Raw genomic sequence first — 8,961 nt, forward strand, 5'->3', positions numbered from 1 at the left:
TAGCAGAGCATAGAATCATGTGTCTGAAGAGAGAGAGAGAGAGAGAGAGAGAGAGAGAGAGAGAGAGAGAGAGAGAGAGAGGGAAAGAGAGAGCGAGAGAAGGGGGGGGGGGGTTGGCCTAAAGACCTGCAGTGGGGTTGTGAGCCTCCTCCTCAGCTTGCCAGACCTTGCACTTCCTCATTTGTCTAGGTCATGTGTCCGTTTTTTTGTCGGCAATTAATCTGCAGCGCCCATATCTACCCCCCGACCGCCCCGCCCCCCTCTCTTTATTCCTCTCACTCTCCCTCTCTCCTTCACCTTTCCCTCTACATAGCCTTGGGGTAGATTTACACCTGGTTTGATCACTGTTCTGCCTAATACACGGGGTTAGTAATGGATTGCTCTGCCTTTATAACGTGCTACATGTGAGCACGCGCTCCACACGTTGACCTTTCTGCCAAAATGCTTAACAGGAATGCAGAGTGCGTTTAGAAAATGTTTAGGTTGCAAATTGATTCTAATTAGATCAAATACAGTTAGAAAATGTATTTAAAACTTGTATTATTTGTTAAATATCAGAATATCTGATTGGTGTAATGTTATGTGTAATATGTGTGGAGTTTAATAAATGACAAATCATACAACTCATACTATTTTCAGATTTATTTTGATGACAGGATCTACACTATTTCTCACAACACTTATTTAAAGCAATCTAATTAAACCTGTTTGAATTGCCTTTAATTACCCCCATTACAAAACAAATAGCCCTGGCATGCAAATAATAGAGCAGACCAATCTGTTTTCCATGGGGGTGTTGAGACAAAGTGTGAAGTGTTGTGCCCCCTAGTGACAGACTAGCAGTTTAAACAGCACTAACTCTGCTGTCAAGGTGAAGCCAAGCAGTGTAGTGTAGTGTAGTAGGCAACCGTCTTGCTTTAGTTACAGAATGATGACTCAGATAACAACATCATCATCATCATCATAACATTCTGTGTTGTAACAAAGACCCTCCCCAGTTGAGACCAAGGCAGAGACTTATAGACTTGGTCCAGTCAAGAAAAAGGCAAGAAATTCCAAGACTAAAAAAGTCTTCTTCAAGAAGAATGAGAATAGTCAAATCTATAGAAGTCTCTCTCTCTCTCTCTCTCTCTCTCTCTCTCTCTCTCTCTCTCTCTCTCTCTCTCTCTCTCTCTCTCTCTCTCTCTCTCTCTCTCTCTCTCTCTCTCTCTCAGAGATGAGAGAAGACCAAGACACATTAGGACAGAGACGAGAGAAGACCAAGACACATTAGGACAGAGACGAGAGAAGACCAAGACACATTAGGACAGAGACGAGAGAAGACCATGACACATTAGGACAGAGACGAGAGAAGACCATGACACATTTTTTTTTATCCACTTTTTCTCCCATTTTCTATATTTTCTCCCATCCCAATTTCGTATCATCCAATTCAACCCTCCCCTGTCACGAACGCTGTTTCTTGCCTCCCACAAGCCGGCTGCAATGTGGACTAAGTCATACATAGCACGAGTCCCCTCCGGTACTTGAGGTAACAGCAGTCGCATCTTTTCACCTGCGCAGCTCGATCTCTCAGTGGCGAGGAGTAACGCGTGGGAGGCTCACGCTGCCCCCGACACTTCCTGATTCTACTGCGCAGGCGCACCAACCGACCTGTAGGAGTCGCTGTCCACAACGCCCGATCCCCACCCATCAGTTTCCCACCCCCTAATACGGCCAATGTGTATTAGTATGAACGACCAGCTAAACTGAAAGCAATGTGGAGCGCTGGGCTCGAACAGGCAAGCCCAGCGTCTCCGTCATTCGTGGCGAGCGCCTTGCCCACTACGCCACGTAGCCGCCGAGAAGACCATGACACATTAGGACAGAGACGAGAGAAGACCAAGACACATTAGGACAGAGACGAGAGAAGACCATGACACATTAGGACAGAGACGAGAGAAGACCAAGACACATTAGGACAGAGACGAGAGACGACCATGAGGTTTTGGTCTTAAGAACTACACCACTTGTTGTCCTCCTCCTCCTCATCTTCCTCCTCATCTTCATCCTCAGCAGCAGAGGTAACAACAACAATGGCAATTGCAGCATTAGCACCAATACCACAATCATATTCAATGTTGTATAGTAAAGGTGATGTTGTTCATATTTAATCAGTGTATGGATTATTTTTGTATCCACTTTTTCTCCCATTTTCTATTTTTCTCCCATCCCAATTTTCATATCGTCCAATTCAACCCTCCCCTGTCTTCGAACGTTGTTTCTTGCCTCCCACAAGCCGGCTGCAATGTGGACTAAGTCATACATAGCACAAGTCCCCTCCGATACTCGAGGTAACAGCCGTCGCATCTTTTCACCTGCGCGGCTCGATCTTTCAGCGTCGGGGGTCTGGGCTTTGGAGGGGCCCCGCCCCCGTCGCTTCTTGATTCTACTGCGCAGGCGCACCAACCGACCTGTAGGAGTCGCTGTCCACAACGCCCGATCCCCACCCTTCAGTTTCCCTCCCCGTAATACGGCCAATGTGTATTACTGTGGACGACCAGCTAAACTGAAAGCAATGTGGAGAGCGGGGCTCGAACAGGAGGCATCCTGTTCGAGCCCAGTCTCCAGCATTCGTTGCGAGCGCCTTGCCCACTGCGCCACGTAGCCACCTAATCAGTGTATGGATTTTTATAGAAATAATTGTACTGGTGTTGTGATTCTGTGCTACAACTTTGCTGTTTTTTTCTCGCATACTTACACAGACCAGGCTGCAGAAACAAATTAGTGGGGGGGAATAAAATGTTCTCGGGGGGGCACAATGGTTTTTCAACACAGGTTCCCTTTTATACGTTTCAGCTGGGACAGCGGCGCTGTGGCTTGCTTGGCGCTGCCCACGGTGCTGAACTAAACAGCAGAGAGGCAATTGAAAAATCTAATTTCTCTCTATCTTAAGAACTTTCACTTATACAAAAACAGACTGAACGGATATATATAACAGACCTGCTGGGGCAGCGGACTGAGAGCAGGGGACACAAACAAGCTGGATAAGATGGTCAAGAAGGCCAGTAGCGTGGTTGGGGTGGAGCTGGACTCTAGCGAGGGTGGCGGAGAGGAGGAACCTTGCTAAGCTCCAGGCCATCAGGGAAAACCCCTCCCACCCACTATACACAGACTTGGCTGACAGGAGGAGCATGTTATAGGCTCACACTACCTAAATGCAGCACTGAACGGCACAGGAAGTCCTTCATTCCGACAGCCATCAGACTATACAATGCATCACTGTGCCTCACTGCATCACTGAGCACAGAGTGACAATTACCATCTTCCTGGACTCTTACTTTTTAAACAGCACTGTGCATTATTACACCTACTGTAGACTCCAGTATATTTTTACTGTATTTATTTACTGTATCTTTTATTCTATTTTTATTCTATTTCATTTTATTCTATTCTTAGGCCATTTGTTTTGTTATTCTTATTTGTGACTTGTTCTGTCTAAATGTTTAATGTTGAGTGATTTGCAGTGTCAAATTTCCCTCAGGATAATACATTTCTATTCTATTCTATTCTATATCTTTGAAAAGTCTCCATTTATTCAACACTTCTGAATTCACTGACAAACTGAACTGAACTGACAAAAATAAGGTGCATAAAGAAGCAAACAAAATTCCTCCACAGGCTACTCACCATCATAAGTAGAGAGGCAAGCGGTGTTTGGGGACAGAGTGAAATCTTCTTAAAACACTGCCCCTCCACTCATTCCTGAACTTTTTTGTTAAGTCCTTCTCAAATGCCAACTGAATTAAATTGGCCTTAATTGCATCGATGAAGCATACTAAGGCGATGTTCTGTAAAGACGTTCTTGAGGGTAGAAAATGAATTCTCACAGAGTGCCGTGCTAGCTTCAGTAGTGTTGTTGTTGACATCAGTGCCCACTAGGGCTGTCCCCGACTAAGGATTTGGATAGTTGACTTTGATTGACAATTTTTTTTTACCAGGGTGGGCACAGCTGACTCAGTGGGCGGGCCCGGCCCCCTAATGCCCGCCCATGGCGCCGGGACTGGTACTCCCATGTACCCCCATTGAGCCACAAGTGATTCACAGTTTACTAGTTTACAGTATGATTCACAGTGTGGATGTATAGATTCACAAAGTAACTCATATGCAGAACATTAGCTATATGACTTTGTGTCCATTGTCCAATCCTAAGCAGTGTCTAAGAATATACAAAAGCATCCTCATTGTACTCATTTCCCTTTTGTCCACTTTCAGAAAAAAAAGTTAAAAAATAAATAAAGTAGTTCACCACTAGCCACTAGTGTCACTGGGGAATGGAAACACTAGATGATTCAATGATATTCATATTCCCAAGTCAAATAAGTATGCCACATTTGACAGTTTTACAAACAAATTAATTTGAAGTAGCCTAATGTTATTAAGCTGTCTTATGGGGGCTGCTGTGTTTTTGTTGTCATGGAAATGCAGTGTGTCACTGGTTTGATAAGTAAGTAAGCATGGAGTCTAATTAACTGGTTTGATAAGTCATACGCATGTAGTCTAATTAACTGCTAGAAGCTATCAAACCAGTGACACAGTGTATTGTTGACAACAAAAATATTGCAGCCCCCATTAGACAGATAGCAAATTAGGCTACTTCAAAATGTATTAATTAATTTGTAAAACTGTTTTGTCAAAAGTGACATGATTATTTGGCTTACAAATATTCCTTTGATTTCGAATGCTTCCATTCCCCTTTAATGTTTCAAGAATTGTGGAGGACAGTCTTCGATCCCAAGATTAATGTCTGATCTCTGCATGGAATAGCATGCAGAAAGATTTTAATTAAGAAGCTGCTCTTTCCGGGGCGAACCACGCAAAGCGCTGCGTTGCGGCACGGCTGACCCGGGTTCGACTCCCGGACCCGGTGTTCTTTGCCGAATGTCTTCCCCTGCTCTGTCTCCCATTCTTCCTCTCTCTCTCTCTCTCTACCGGACTGCCTGGTAGTAAAAACCAATAAAAAATCTACCAAAACATAATAATATATATATATATTTTTTAAAGCTGCTCTTTCTGAGTGCAAAGCAGTTGTTAGGACTATTAATGCAGCAGCAAAGGCACATCATTGTACACTATGTGATAAAGGCATTTACACACACCAAGTCTTCCCACCACAGTTAGGACAGCCGAAACCCGTCCAATCTTTCGCCGTCGACTAAAGATGCACTTCTTCAATCATTATCTGAAAAAAAAAAGAAAAAATATATATATCTAACCTTAGCCTACTGTCATGCACTTGTCCTAATATACTAAGCAACACTATAGCACTCAACACTTTGATGAACATTGTTACTCAGCTGATAGAGTTGTACCCTTCTTGCTGTCTTGTTGTACAAAACTTGTAAGTCGCTTTGGATAAAAGCGTCAGCTAAATGACAAAATGTAAAATGTAAATGTAATGGTGTGTGTGTGTGTGTGTGTGTGTGTGTGTGTGTGTGTGTGTGTGTGTGTGTGTGTGTGTGTGTGTGTGTGTGTGTGTGTGTGTGTGTGTGTGTGTGTGTGTGTGTGTGTGTGTGTGTGTGTGTGTGTGTGTGTGAGAGTCTGTCCACAGCTAATCTAACTACAGGGGCGATTTGGATGAAATGTCACAGGCTGTAATATTTTCCAGAACAAGTATTTTATTTGAATGAATTTACATCATTGTCCATTGACATACATATTGGTCTATGTTTGCACCGCCCCCTGCACTTAAGCCCTGCCTAATGTGTTGTAGGCTATAGAGAAGCCATGGGAGGCTGCCACCTGGTGGAGATTTGCACTCTACTGAGTGCACCTTCCTAGTTATAAGTTGTCAGATGACAAGTTATAAGATGTTGCCAACTTTCCTTTGACAACAATGGGGAAATTCAGCATTCACAGCACAGCGCCATGGTAGCACTGGGACCTGGTTTATACGCTGGTCCCAGTCAGCTCTGCAGTGTTTACTTCCGTAGAAGTATACTTTCGGTGATAATTTCCTCTCCAATTTGGTCCAAAACACTTTTTAAAAGCCACAGTTTTACATTCTGATGTTACACTTGTTACAGTGAGCTCCAATATATAATGTATACACATGGTTCCATTGCTGAGAAACTTTACAGAACATCAGTCCTGAATATTCAATTGCAAATTCCATTGAAATGAACTGGACTGTAGAGGTCAATTGACCATACTGGCACATCTTTCATTCAAATTCAAGCGTTTCAATCTCTCCCATTTTGTGCCAGGTAGTGTTAAAGTATGTCCTCACTGGGGCAAGGCAGGTGGTAGGAGGGATCTGCTCACAAGGCTGATGAGGAGATTAGATGAGCTAATAGCTTTGACAAGAATGAAGTTCAAGTCTAGGAGCCTGTCGCTGTGCAGGACAGACACACACACACACACACACACACACACACACACACACACACACACACACACACACACACACACACACACACACACACACACACACACACACACACACACACACACACACACACATAAAGGATCAGGGTAGGCAGTATAGCAGCTGGGAATTCGGTGGTATACCAGCTGGGAAGGCAGTATAGCAGTTAGGAAGGCAGTATAGCAGCTAGGAGGCAGTATAGCAGCTGGGAAGGCAGTATAGCAGTTAGGAAGGCAGTATAGCAGCTAGGAAGGCAGTATAGCAGCTAGGAAGGCAGTATAGCAGCTAGGAAGGCAGTATAGCAGCTGGGAAGGCAGTATAGCAGCTGGGAAGGCAGTATAGCAGTTAGGAAGGCAGTATAGCAGCTAGGAAGGCAGTATAGCAGCTAGGAAGGCAGTATAGCAGCTGGGAAGGCAGTATAGCAGTTAAGAAGGCAGTATAGCAGCTGGGAAGGCAGTATAGCAGTTAGGAAGGCAGTATAGCAGCTGGGAAGGCAGTATAGCAGCTGGGAAGGCAGTATAGCAGCTGGGAAGGCAGTATAGCAGCTAGGAAGGCAGTATAGCAGCTAGGAAGGCAGTATAGCAGCTAGGAAGGCAGTATAGCAGCTGGGAAGGCAGTATAGCAGCTGGGAAGGCAGTATAGCAGCTGGGAAGGCAGTATAGCAGCTGGGAAGGCAGTATAGCAGCTAGGAAGGCAGTATAGCAGCTAGGAAGGCAGTATAGCAGCTGGGAAGGCAGTATAGCAGTTAGGAAGGCAGTATAGCAGCTAGGAAGGCAGTATAGCAGCTGGGAAGGCAGTATAGCAGTTAGGAAGGCAGTATAGCAGCTGGGAAGGCAGTATAGCAGCTGGGAAGGCAGTATAGCAGCTAGGAAGGCAGTATAGCAGCTGGGAAGGCAGTATAGCAGCTAGGAAGGCAGTATAGCAGCTAGGAGGCAGTATAGCAGCTGGGAAGGCAGTATAGCAGCTGGGAAGGCAGTATAGCAGTTAGGAAGGCAGTATAGCAGCTAGGAAGGCAGTATAGCAGCTAGGAAGGCAGTATAGCAGCTAGGAAGGCAGTATAGCAGCTGGGAAGGCAGTATAGCAGCTGGGAAGGCAGTATAGCAGCTAGGAAGGCAGTATAGCAGCTAGGAAGGCAGTATAGCAGCTGGGAAGGCAGTATAGCAGCTAGGAAGGCAGTATAGCAGCTAGGAAGGCAGTATAGCAGCTGGGAAGGCAGTATAGCAGTTAGGAAGGCAGTATAGCAGCTGGGAAGGCAGTATAGCAGCTAGGAAGGCAGTATAGCAGCTAGGAAGGCAGTATAGCAGCTGGGAAGGCAGTATAGCAGCTAGGAAGGCAGTATAGCAGCTAGGAGGCAGTATAGCAGCTGGGAAGGCAGTATAGCAGCTGGGAAGGCAGTATAGCAGTATAGCAGATAGGAAGGCAGTATAGCAGCTAGGAAGGCAGTATAGCAGCTGGGAAGGCAGTATAGCAGCTGGGAAGGCAGTATAGCAGCTAGGAAGGCAGTATAGCAGTTAGGAAGGCAGTATAGCAGCTGGGATGGCAGTATAGCAGCTGGGAAGGCAGTATAGCAGCTAGGAAGGCAGTATAGCAGTTAGGAAGGCAGTATAGCAGCTAGGAAGGCAGTATAGCAGCTGGGAAGGCAGTACAGCAGTTAGGAAGGCAGTATAGCAGTTAGGAAGGCAGTATAGCAGCTGGGAAGGCAGTATAGCAGCTAGGAAGGCAGTACAGCAGCTGGGAAGGCAGTATAGCAGCTAGGAAGGCAGTACAGCAGCTGGGAAGGCAGTATAGCAGTTAGGAAGGCAGTATAGCAGCTAGGAAGGCAGTATAGCAGCTAGGAAGGCAGTATAGCAGTTAGGAAGGCAGCATAGCAGTTAGGAAGGCAGAATAGCAGCTAGGAAGGCAGTATAGCAGCTAGGAAGGCAGTATAGCAGTTAGGAAGGCAGTATAGCAGCTAGGAAGGCAGTATAGCAGTTAGGAAGGCAGTATAGCAGCTAGGAAGGCAGTATAGCAGTTAGGAAGGCAGTACAGCAGCTGGGAAGGCAGTATAGCAGTTAGGAAGGCAGTATAGCAGCTAGGAAGGCAGTATAGCAGCTAGGAAGGCAGTATAGCAGTTAGGAAGGCAGCATAGCAGTTAGGAAGGCAGAATAGCAGCTAGGAAGGCAGTATAGCAGCTAGGAAGGCAGTATAGCAGTTAGGAAGGCAGTATAGCAGCTAGGAAGGCAGTATAGCAGTTAGGAAGGCAGTATAGCAGCTGGGAAGGCAGTATAGCAGCTAGGAAGGCAGTATAGCAGCTAGGAAGGCGGTATAGCAGCTGGGAAGGCAGTATAGCAGCTGGGAAGGCAGTATAGCAGCTAGGAAGGCAGTATAGCAGCTAGGAAGGCAGTATAGCAGCTAGGAAGGCAGTATAGCAGTTAGGAAGGCAGTATAGCAGCTAGGAAGGCAGTATAGCAGTTAGGAAGGCAGTATAGCAGTTAGGAAGGCAGTATAGCAGCTGGGAAGGCAGTATAGCAGTTAGGAAGGCAGTATAGCAGCTAGGAAGGCAGTATAGCAGCTGG

This window comes from Notolepis coatsorum (genome assembly GCF_963971535.1).
Source record: "Notolepis coatsorum genome assembly, chromosome: 20".
NCBI lineage: Eukaryota > Metazoa > Chordata > Actinopteri > Aulopiformes > Paralepididae > Notolepis > Notolepis coatsorum.